Genomic DNA, 12,607 nt, shown 5'->3' on the forward strand with positions numbered 1-12,607 from the left:
ACCCAATCACGAGTCGGGTGGAAAGTTGGAGTTTTACCTCCAGCTTTTTGCTGGAGGTAAAAATCTCCACATTCCGTTTGTTTTCAGACTTTTTTGGTGCTATTACTGCCAGTGCTAATACTGCCGGTGGTAAGAGCACTGAAAATCCCCATAGAGTCCTATGGACTCTTAAATAAATGGGGATTTACTGTCTTACCACTACTCGGGATCCAGCGCAAATTGCTCCGGACCGAGTAGCAGTAACGCTATTTGCATAGGCGGTATCCTGGCACCATTACCGCTGGGATACCGCGGAGGCTGTGATAGAGCAGAAAGGAGGTTAATGGGTCACCGATGTTTTGATGATCATTTTAACTGGAATGTAAAACAGATTAATGCTATTGGTTCCTACTTGATCAAACATTCATCAAGGGATTTCAGAAATAAAGTACTAAGATTTAAAATGAACTTGTTGCCATCTTTGGACGTCTTGGGCATGAGGCAGAAGTCCAAGGTGGATTAAAGGTTACGTCGCCATTGAGACTCCATGACATTTATGTATGGAGTGCACTGCTCTCGAGGGTCACCGATATGAGAAGTTGAACAGATTTATGCACAATCGAGAAGTAAAAGGTCACTGCTAATTGCAATTTTAGATTTTGTAGAATTGGTTTTGGCTGATTTTAGCATTGGAACTTAGTTTGAATTTTAAATCGGACTTCTAAATTGTTTATGAGATATTTAAAAAGAATGCCCCCACCATCTCCCCATCACACAACGCCTCCTCCACTCCAGTCACCAACCTCACTAACGGATCTGCCACCAACCGATTCTTCCTGAACCCACTCTGAAAATCACTCAAACACCTATTCGACTATAAAACTCCAAACGCTCAACTACCATCCGTTCCATAACTTTACACAACACAACAGTCAGCGCAATCGGTCTATACGACTTACACTCTATCGGGACCTTGCCACTCTTCAAAATCGCCACCACAATCGCTCTCTTCCACAACCTCGGTAAAACTCCACTCTTCCAGATCTCATTGAACAATGCTAACACCTCCAACTTACATTCCACTGACAACTTCTCCAAAAATACATACATGACCCCATCCACCCCTGGACTAGACCGCTTCCCCTTCCGAATCGCCCCATCCAACTCCACTATAGAAAACGGAACCTCATACTGCTCTTCCCAAGGCCCAACATTCGCCAACAACTCCCGCATCTCCTCCTCAACCACTCCCATACTTAGTCTCACCGCCTCTGGGAAGTTCCCTGAACTGTGCACTCCCGCAAAATGCTCCCCCAACAAATTCGCCTTCTCCCCATCTTCACTGACCACCTCCACCCCTTTCAACAACACAGATATACCACCCTGCGGCCTCATCAACCCGGACATCCGCTTGAACTGCTTCCAAACCTCACCCACGCCAGAATTACTCCCCAGAGACTCACAATAGCCCCTCCAATATCCGTGCTTTCTTTCCCTAATCACCCTCTGCACCACCGCCTTTGCTTTCTTGTATGCCACCAAATCCTCCAACATTCCCAGTGCGTATGGAGGAGTGGTCTGGGAAATGGGGCTTTTCGGTGTCTGTGGATAAAAGTGTGAGTGTGGTTTTCTCAATGAGAAGAGTGCAGCAAGGGTTGCACTTAGTTTTGAAAGGTGAGAGGGTGAAAAGCGTGGAAGAGTTTTGGTACTTGGGGGTGATCTTGGATAGGAAGTTAAACTGGAATTTGCAGGTGAATGGTATGGTGGAGAAGTGTAAACGTAGGTTGAATTTGCTGCGGGCGGTGACTGGGAAAGAGTGGGGTGCGGGGCAGAAGTGTCTACAAATGTTGTATAAGGGGTTGATTCTGAGTGTGATGGATTTTGGATGCCAGGTGTCAGTGGGTTTCACTGCGAGTCAGATGTGGTTGGATAGGGTGCAGGCGAGGGCATTGAGGGTGTGTTCGGGTGTGATGAGGTCCTCTCCAGTGAATGCGGTTCAGGTGCTTGTGGGGGAGATGCCGTTGGGGTTGAGGAGGGATGCGTTGAATATGAGATGGTGGGTGAAGTGCAGTGCGAAGAGTGTGGCTCATCCGGTGCGTGAATGTTTGAAGTATAATTGGAGGTTTGACTATTAAAGGGACTAGTGGAGGAGGAAAGAGGGCACTTTTGGGTTTCACATGTGGGAGAAGGGGGTGCAGTGGGGTGTGGGCGATTTTATGACTGTGACGGGTACAGATTTGGAGAGATGGCTGAGGTGGATGATGGGGTCTCCAAAGGTGTGTTTGGGGTTGGCGAATGTGGTGTTGAAGAAGATAGGATTGCGGGGCGAGATCAAAGCTTTGGGTCAGGCGGATGTGGCAGGAAAGGAAGGATGCAAGGTGTTCACGGATGGTTGAAAAGACCCTGTGTCTCGGTGAGTGGGTATGGCGTATTATCTGGAAAGCACTGGGGAGTATAAAGTGGGACGCTTGACAAATGATGTGTCCATCTGTACGGCTGAGTTGGTGGCGATTGCATTGGAGATTGATAGGGTGTGCGAGTTGGGGTATGAGAAGGTGGTGGTGTTCTCGGATTCATTGAGTGGGTTGCAGGCGATTGTGGCAGGTGGATGGTGATAGGAAGGACGTGATTATGGACATCAGGAGGAAGATTGATCGGTGCGTGCACGGGGGAATGAATTTGGAGTTGGCGTGGGTCCCCAGTCACAGTGGAATTTTGGGTAATGAGTTGGTGGATCTGGCGGCGGGTGAGGGTATGAAGAGGGTAGCGGTTGATGTGAGGTTGCCTTTGAGTGTGGATGAGGTGAAGGCTGTGATGGTGAGACGGGTCATGGATGAGTGGCAGGAGAGGTGGGTGAGTGGGGTGAAGGACAGGTGGATGTTTGGTGTTCGTGGGAAAGTGTTGGTGAAGGTGGATGCGGGAGTCTGGAATGGAGGAGGGGGGAGGAGGTGATGTTGAATCGGTTGAGGATAGGGCATGTGGGGCTGAATGACTGTCTGTTTCGAGTGAGGAAGCGTGAGTCGAGGGACTGTGCGGTGTGTGGGGTGCCTGAGACTGTGGGACATTTTTTGCTCAGGTGTGAGAGACATGTTGAAGAGAGAGAATTGATGAGGGTTCGGTTGACTGCCCTGGGTGTGGCTGAGCTGAGTGGGAGGGCTTTGCTGGGAGGTGACGAGGTGAGAGGCAGGAGGAGGAACAGTGTGATGTTGGATTTTGTGAGGCAGACGAGGCGGTGGGAGGAGTTGTGAGTTTATGTGTGCTAAGTATTGATTGGTGGGTCTGGTGCACATCATGCTTTAGGATGGGGAAGCGCCTGCGTGGGTCCGCCCACGCCTCCGATAATTGAGAAGAAGAAGAAGAAGAAATATTTTGTAGGTCTTTTTGCTTGTAATGAATTTAATGTATTTTGTGTAATGAATTTAATGTATTTGATATGAATTGGTTTTCCATGTTAATGTGCTTGCTGTGCTGTGCTGTGTGAAAGGTTCCGTTGTGTTCCAGAGCGCATAATAAATTAAAAAAAGAAAATAATGATTTGCCAAGGATCACAACACTTTCATAAATCACTGACGCTGGGATTAGAAGTCAACCTGCAAGCTCCCAGGTCTGCAAACTGGTGACTTGACCACATCTCTTCCTATGTGCGAAATGTATTAACAATATAAATCATATTAGCTAATTCTTCACTGTTATAGGAGTTTTACTCTTTTATCAGAAAGTTTATCTTCACTTAAAGAAATAGGAGAGTGGAGAAGACGGTGGACTGAGTTCAGCCTGGGTGTTCAGGGGATTTCCCTGTACCAAGAAATCAACAACAAACCAATAACATATTTTTAAAAACAAAAGCAGATATTTGGACAGAAGTACTTTTGTAGAAAAAGTTGGTAAATTAGTAAATATTACATTTGATTTCTGCATTTAAAATACCTTTTTTATTTATTTGCATCATTTAGTTAATCAATTAACCTTCTACACAATATCTAATACAAATTACATTCTTAAAGCATCTTAATCCTAGCTTTGAATGACATGCCTTTATCGTTGTTGTGGCCAATAATGGCCTCTTTGTAATACGTCGTTATCGAATAGGGTATTATCACATGTTAGTGTACGGCCCGTGTACACGGGCCAAGGTGCAGGTTTTCACTAACACAGTAGGACCACTATATATCCTGAGCCAACAGCTACCTCTAGCGGTGACAACAGGCAAAGCTATATGAATTGGACCACTGTATATCATAACACAACAGCTCCCTCTAGTGGTGACAGCAGGCAAAACTATTTGAATTGGACCACTGTATTTCCTAAGGCAACAGCTCACTCTAGCGGAGCATTCTGTGCATTTGTGCAGCCTCTACTGCGCTTGACGGCATCCGACAAACATATACCTGCCCTTTTACATTATTAAAATAAGCCACATCTCACCTCCTCAGTTGTGACGGTCAACACACTGCGGCTCTTCTTCATGTCTGCGAGGAGGACTGGTCCACTTCAGCATGGGGGGCCAATGAGCAGCTGTTTGGGGTGAGCAATGGGGTGCAGCAGAGGCCACGCCCCAGCGACCTCACATGGCAAGACCCATGTCAAACTCCATTCGGGAATCTTGCTGAGAAAAGGCTCAGTGATGCTAGAAATCTGCTGCCTGGTCTTCGGACGCGTTTTGGTTATTCTTCACTTGTGCTGTTTGAGCTATTCTAGAAAGGTTTTCTCTGCACCTGAAGATAGGGAAAGAAAATATTGTTGGTTTGGGCTAATTAAAGCCATTTATTATGTACACCAGATATTCAAAAGAACCTCAGCGCTGGATGCAGACATTATCTGTCCACCCCACTTTTTTTTTTTTTTTTATTTGTTTTTATTGACAATATACATATAAGGTTGGGCGTAAGAGCCGACCCAACCAGCAAAACCATCAAACTGAACCAAATCGTCGGTGTTATTTTCCCTTTTTTACATTAACTCCCTTCCCCATTTGACCCCTCCCGCCCCACCCCCTCAATAAATCAACATGCCAAGTTTTGAGGTGTTGCAAACAATTGAAACTTATGGGAGAACACTTGCATACCACATAATTGTTAAAAGTACCACTTGAGACAGTGGGGTCCAACAGAAAGTCAACTGAACAGGAAACATCTCGGGTCCTTGGGGGATGTAAAAACACGTACCATATCAAAGCAGCTCAGTATTCATTCTACAAACGCATGGAAATACAATCATCATGGAGAAGAACTGTTGTCCATTCTTGTACAAAATCAGTCATAGTATCGTTTGTTATTGCGGTAAGTTTTTCATATACAAAAATCAACCTAAGTTTACAGAGCCATTCCTCCTTGGCAGGGGCCATGGCGCTCTTCCATTTTTGGGCGAGCGCCAGTCTCCACGCTCGCAGCATCGCACCAATGACCTTGGGAAAAACATTTGATTCTGTCTCCGGCATGGGAGTGCCCAGTAGAATTTCCAACGGTTGTAGGGACGAGCTAAACCCCTCGATATCTTTAATCCAGCTGAGTAATTCCGACCAGTAAACCTGTATGACAGGACAACCCCACCACATGTGAAACCAGGTTCCCCGTTGGTGACAACCCCTAGGGCAAGAGGGGGACACATCTCTAAACATCTTGGACAACAAGGCCGGGGGGCGGTGCCACGAATGGAGGATTTTGAAGCTATGTTCCATGGCAGCGGTATACAGAGAACCCGTAAAGATACATTTGAAGACAGCCCTCCAAGTGTGGTCATCCAGTGGCATGCCCAGCCTTTCTTCCCATATGTTTTTGAAGGGTTGTCTACCCTCTAGGTCCGCCGTTATCAAGACACTATAAAGCTTAGACAAAGAACCCTTTCGAGTTGTACTTTTGGCCAGGATATTGTCAAAAGGGGTGAGGGGGCGTCTAAGCTGGTCGGCCCACCGAGGGTGAGTCAAAATCCCCTTCAAGCGTAAGTATTCGAAGACTGTGGGGGAACTATTTTCCAGAGCCTCGATCAGGTTGTCATACTCTATGAAGCCCTCTTCACGTGAGAGTTGAGAGACCCTCTCCAAGCCAATGTCTGACCAGGCCTGGGTATCTCGGAAGCCCCTTGAGCCCAGGTCAATGGGGGGGGGGCCCAGAGCGAGGACAACGGGGAAGGCCAAGACGACAGTTGTTTATTAGCTTTATTGGGCTTCCATACTGCCCAGAGGGTCGCCAGAGTAGGATGTGTTCTGAGCTGGGAGGGGAGAGCTTTAGGAGGGGACCACAAAAGATCTCTAACTTTTTTCGGGTGGGTGTGAATGTCCTCAACATAAATCCAATATGTTCCCATGTCATCCCTCATATGCTCCAACATCACCCGGAGTTGGGCAGCTTTGTAATAGAGCCGGAAGTCGGGGAGACCAAAACCACCATAAAGCTTTGGTAGGGTCAGGGTGGAGGTTTTAACTCTCGGCCTCTTACCGTTCCAAATGAATTGGAGGACACGGGACTGAAGCACCTCAAAAAAGGTCTCGGGTATCACCACGGGAAGCGCTGCGAAGGGATAGAGGAGGCGGGGCAAGATATTCATCTTCACGGTGACCATGCGCCCAAGCCAGGAGAGCGTGAGGGGTGCCCACCGTCTGAGGTCGCTGCTAACCTGAGCAAGGATCCCCGGGAAATTGCACTGGTATAGTTGCGATAAATCTCTGGGGATGGTGGTGCCCAGGTACCTAGTGGACTCCCGTTCTATTCTAACCCCCAGAATATCAGCGTCACGTCCAATGTCTCGATCCCCCAGACCCATGGGCATGATGCTTGATTTGGATGCGTTTATCTTCAGCCCAGAAAAGGAGCCGAAGTAGTGTGCAAGATCAAATAACCGGGGTAGGGAGTCTTGAAGGTTGGTTAGGTAGCCCAGAATATCGTCTGCAAATAAGGAGAGTTTAAAGTCACAATCACCGCACCGTATTCCCGTGATTTCCGGGTCGTTCCTAACCGCTATGGCCAGGGGCTTCATTGCCAAAGCATACAATAGGGGCGACAGGGGACATCCCTGCCGGGTGCCTCTAGAAAGGGAAAAGGGCTCTGAAGTGCCGCCGTTGACCAGTACTCTCTCTGAGGGGCCATTATATAGTGCTGCGACCCACCCACAAAAACTGTCTCCCAGACCCAACTTTCGGAGAACCCTGCCCATGTACGGTCACTCGACACGGTTGAAGGCCTTTTCTGAGTCTAGCGAGAGAAGGTACCCCTCCACCCCCTGTCTAGATGCCTCGTGCATAAGGTCGAGAGTTTTTCTTATATTATCTGATCCCTGGCATCCCGGGATGAACCCCACTTGATCTCCATGTACTAGGGTAGGGAGGAGTTTTGCTAGAAGCTTGACCAATATTTTAACATCGGTGTTAAGGAGGGATATGGGGCGATATGATTGGCAGTAGGAGGGGTCCTTGCCCTCTTTAGGTAGGACTACGATTAAAGCAGACATCATCGTGGGTGGGAGGGTGCCTTGATCAAGCGCAGCATTGAACATCTTAGCCATGAATGGGGCAAGCGTGGACCTGTAGGTCTTATAAAACTTAACTGTAAAACCATCGTCCCCCGGGGCAGTGCCGCTCTTTAAAGAGGATATGGTATCTATTACTTCGTCCGGGGAAATGGGATGCTCGAGAGACTCAGCTTTGTCAGGAAGAAGGCCCGGGATTGGAAGGGAGTCCAGGAAGCTATCAACATCATTCCCATCCCCTGTATATTCCAAGCAATACAATTTTTCATAATATAGCCTGAATTGTTCCGCTATCTTACTATCCCTCACGGTCGAGTCCCCCTCCAGGGTGTGAATCGAATTCACCCTCCTACTGTTTCTAAGTTCACGAAGTCTCCAGGCCAATATCTTGTCTGCCTTCTCCCCTTTTTCCATGTATTTCTGTTTCAGAAAAGAGAGCTTCCTTTCCGTTTGTCCCACCAGGAGATCCGCCAACTTAGATCGCAACCTCTGCAGTTCCTCCCATTTCCCGGGGAACATCTGAGTTTTCAACTTCCCCCCCGGTTCGATAACCTCTATCTTTTCCTTAACAATTTCTCCTCACGACCCCTCTCCCTTTTTCTCCCAGACCCTATACCAATAAGGGTGCCTCTAATAGTTGCCTTAAACGCCTCCCATACTCCCATAGTACCAACCTCCCCATTATCATTGATAGTAAAATAATCTTCTATGGCTGCTAGGAGGGATTGGCCTATCTCCTTATCTTGCAGGAGGAGGTCATAACACCTCCACCGGGATCCGGTTGCCGGGGCAGGGGGAAGGCCAATCCTAATCTTTACCATATCTTGATCCGTCCAAGGGACGATCTCCACTCCCGAATTCGAGACCTCTCCCTGCAGCGAGGAGTCAACCAGGATGTAGTCTATACGAGAGAAAACAGCATGTGGCTTTGAATAGTATGTGTAATCGGGGTTCCGGCCCCATTCGGGTATACACGTGTCACACAAGCCCAGTTCCCCATTCACTTCCTGGAAGGCCAACGCCAATTTCTTATGGAGACGGATGTTGGGGCAGGCATTATCAGACTTCCTATCCCTCTCGGGGCAGAGCACCATGTTAAACTCCCCACCAACCAGTAGGGTGCCCTCAGAAAATGACATTATTATCCCTTTCATTCCTTCCCCGAAGGTGTCCTGTGCTTCATTCGGAGCATATATGCAAACCAATGTGAACAAACGGCCCCACACCTCCCCCTTTACCATGAGATACCATCCATCCGGGTCTGCTTTTGAGGCTTTAAACACAAAATGGGCCCCGGGGGAAACCAACAAAGCTACTCCCCGCTTCTTTGCCTGGGAAGAAGCCGTGAACATCTGATCAATGGTTTTGGCCTTGAGCTTAGGCTCCTTTCCCCGAACCCAATGAGTTTCCTGCACAAAGAGAAAGTGAAGCCGCAGCCTCGCAAATTCCCTCACAATTAGAGACCTCTTTGTAGGCAAGTTAAGCCCGCGTACATTCAATGACCCCACTGTCAAGAATTGGGGTGAATCATCCATTAAAGCACAGGTAAAGGCTCATAGCTCGCTTCTTAGAACAGCAAGCGTTGTTGCTCCCACAATGCTTTCGCAACCCACATATGGCTCGAAACAGCCCCGGGGGTGCGAGAAAGACCAAAAAACTTGGCGCGCCATAACTGTAACCCCAGCAACCCAACTCCCACGCTTCACGCCCCCTCCCCCCTGATCGCCTGTTTGATCCATGGCTTCATCCTATCGCCAAGCCAGGCCACCATTGTCTCCCCCCTCCGGGCTCATTAACTCTTCATAAACCACAACTCGAGCCCCCCCGCACCCCTAGGATCAATGCAAATCACAAACAGTTACATCACCCTTCATTCGCAAAGTCAAATGCAAGCTTATTCGTCGGGCGCCAGGAGGCTTCAGTTTCTCAGAAGTTCCGGGGAAGCTGGGGCCACTCTCCTAAATTTCCTTTGGCCTCGAACTCTGCGCCTTTCCTTTGGAGCTTTGTTTCCCTCTGGGCCTGTCGGGGTTCGCTCCCAGTCCTGCTCCCCATCTCCGTATTTGAATTGTCCAAAAGTTTGCCTGACACTCTCTTGATATCGTCCTCAGTGATCAGGGCATACTTGTAGCCCTCGAACTCAAAAGAGAGTGAGAATGGTTACCCCCACCTGTATCGGACCCCCTTGGACTGGAGCATCTTCATCAACGGGGAACAGCGGTGACGTCTTGCAAGGGTGAAGGCCGACAGGTCCTGATACACCGAGATCTGGGCCCCCTCCCACTCCACCGGGCCCTTCTTGCGAGCCAGTTCGAGGATCCTGCTTTTCTCGGAGAAGTAATGAAAGCGAACGAGAACGGACCTGGGGCCCCTGGAGGATGCGCCCGCTCTATGGGCCCTGCCAATGGTGGGTTCGTTGGTGTTGTCCCCCTCCAATAGCACTCCTATTACTGCATTGACAGCCTTGATGATGTCTGCTTGCGTTTCGCCTTCGTGTTCTGGAAAACCTAGGAAACACAGGTTACAGCGGCTTTCCCTATTCTCCAAATCGTCCATTTTTAAAGAGCATTTCTCTTCTCTCCTCTCGAGTTCCGATAGGCGCATGTCAAATTGTGCCTCAAAGATGTCGCTCGAAGCTGTATTGTTCTCCAGCGCCTGAACCCTGTCATCAATATTGTCCACCTTTTTATCTAAGGTGTCCAGTCGTAGAGCAATATCTGCCCTAAAGCCTCTAATTTCCTCCAGTAGGGCCGCCATGCCCCTGGTGACTGTGCTTGTATCAGTAGATTCCTGCTGCGTCAGGGCCGCCATTTCAGGGGGTATCAGGGGATCTGGGGGCGTGCAGCGAAACCTCTGTAGGGATTCCTTCCAGTTCATAGAATCTCCCTGAGCATCCCCGTGAGGGCCTCCCCCAAGAGCTTGTGCCCAAGGTGGCCCGCTCTCACATTCACAGGCAGTGCCACAGGGAGCGGGAGCCAATGTCAGCAGAGGGGCAAGAAGCGGAGACACAGCAACGGGGGTCCAAGTCCCTAACTAATACACTCCTGGAGGTGTAGGTTTCTCCTCCCCAGGGTTCCCACCTCACCTCTCACCCCCCAAAACGCTTAACTTCACTCCCGTCGGAGCGGTGGCAGTGCGTATTGTTCCAGTGGCTGAGCGCGGGAAGGACCAATCCCAAGGCCTCTGTGTCTGCACCTCAGTTCAGCCCGCTGGGGCCGGCCTCTCCCAACAGGGCCCCGTGTGTCTGTTCTGTCTGCCTGGGACCCACGGTACTCGGGGGACACCCCGCTGCCAAATGCCCCTCCGGGGCTCCTAAATATACCAGGGGCTCTCCCCAGCCGCACTCTCGCCTCCTCCCGTGACACCTTCAATCCCCAGGAGGTCGTCCAGCCCGGGCCTTCACCTCCTTACCTCCTTGGCGCCAAGTTGCCACTCAGCCTGAGGGAGTCCGTGCGCTGCGTGTGTAGGCCAGTGAGAGGCCTCGCTTGCCTCCCGCACACTACCGACACCAGTTCCTGGCAGTCCTGTTCACCCTACACGATCACCCCAAGCACCGCTCACTCCAGTGGGGGCCCCCACGCTCTGTCCTACCCCTTGTTCTATAGGCCTCGCGCTGGCCACCAACTCCGCGGTGCTTTCGTGGCGCTTCCTCCGGTTCCCGGATCCGCTTTGGATGCCCCTGGGTGCGTCCCGCCTCTATCGCCGCGCATGAGGCAGGAGGGGGGAGCTGCCAGTCGGGGCAGCCAAGCCCTTCCACAGGCCTCGCTCTGGCCCGGGCTCGCCGTAGATTCTCACGGAGCCGCGGCGCCGCAGGGGGGAGGGGCCTCAGTCCCTCTAAACTCGGAGGCTCAGATCGTCGGAACGGCTCCACCACGGGGGCTCAAATTTGGGCCAGGGGTGCCCGGCACACTCAGTGGGATGGGGGTGGTGCCAGCTTCTCACTCCAGGGGTGTCAGGGGGGGCTCAGGTCCCGCAAACAGTGCCCTGCAGAGGAGATGAGCTGAGATGCGTTAGAACATCTCTGTGCCCCCTGGTGGATCCCACTTTTATTTATTTTAATTTAATTTTAATTTAATTTTAATTTTTCATTTATAATGCACTTAATACCAAAGAGTGGTTTCTAATCGCAGGATCGGGATTGGAACCTGTGTTGCACTGTGTTCACAAACATGTTGCCCCTGAGCTATCCTTTCTCCCCAAGGCTCCACTACATTCAATGGGAACTACAGAAATAATCTCAATAACTGAGGTGACTGCAAGATTGTCTTTGCGTATGACCGGGGGTACCTTATTCCTTATAATAACATAGTCGACAGTCTTCCCCTTCAAACCCTCGTCTTGTGCGCACGCTGATGGAAGAAATTGTCCAATTGATCATATGCAGGATACATGTAGAATTGAATACATTTGGCCATACCCTCCACTCACCCCCAAAAGAAAACGCATTTTGCAATGCTACCGTAAGTAGTAAAGATTGTTGACAGTTCTTGGGTTCCATGTCTTAAAATCGCAGCAAAAATGGCTGTGGATACAAAATATTGTGGCAAAAATGCTGTGGTTTTGCCGCCACAATCATGTAAAGGATGCAGCACAGGACAGCCCTGCAACCCCTGCTCCCCATAAATGGTATAATGAGGTACACCTTTACCAGATCAAACCACAACATTTTTGCCGCAATTTATTTTAACTGATACCAGCTCTTGTGCATTCAAATCCAACAGTAAATAAATATACAACCATAAATCAAACCCTCCCCTGGATATTGCTGCAGAAAGGAATAATTAATTGCAGCGTCAATATTTGGCATTCATGCTTGATTAAAATAGTTTTAGGTAGCTAGTAAATGTGCAGAATTCCATTTCTAATGTCCTTATTGTGATTGAAACAATCTCTCACAGAGGAAGGTACCTTCGTACAAATGATGTTGGGGGTTATGGCCCACTGGTGGGGGGGGGGCACTGGAGATCCAAAATCGACATGGATTTGCCAATGAAGCTAATTATAATAAGTGCCAGATGGGTCCAAGATTGCGTGTCTTGTTAGCAGCATTTACATGTGTTGGCAGGTCATTGAAAAAATGCCAAATGTTGCCCCTTTTTTTGTTGCAAGCCCCAGCTCGCTAAAACCTGGAGGTTCCGACTGAAATGTCTCCTCATCAACTAGTGGCTGT

General features: G+C 49.4%; 1 long non-coding RNA gene across 1 annotated transcript in view; it reads right to left on the reverse strand.

Moving 5' to 3' along the window:
* Positions 1-4,406: 4,406 nt before the first annotated feature.
* The window catches only part of LOC138581977 (uncharacterized), a 1,316,379-nt gene continuing 1,308,178 nt past the window's right edge, over positions 4,407-12,607 (reverse strand). The window contains exon 5 of the long non-coding RNA XR_011304915.1: positions 4,407-4,694. This is a non-coding gene — a long non-coding RNA (uncharacterized lncRNA). The remainder of the gene's footprint in view (positions 4,695-12,607) is intronic.

This window comes from Ambystoma mexicanum, chromosome 3q (assembly GCF_040938575.1).
Source record: "Ambystoma mexicanum isolate Mex_15411 chromosome 3q, UKY_AmexF1_1, whole genome shotgun sequence".
NCBI classification, from domain to species: domain Eukaryota; kingdom Metazoa; phylum Chordata; class Amphibia; order Caudata; family Ambystomatidae; genus Ambystoma; species Ambystoma mexicanum.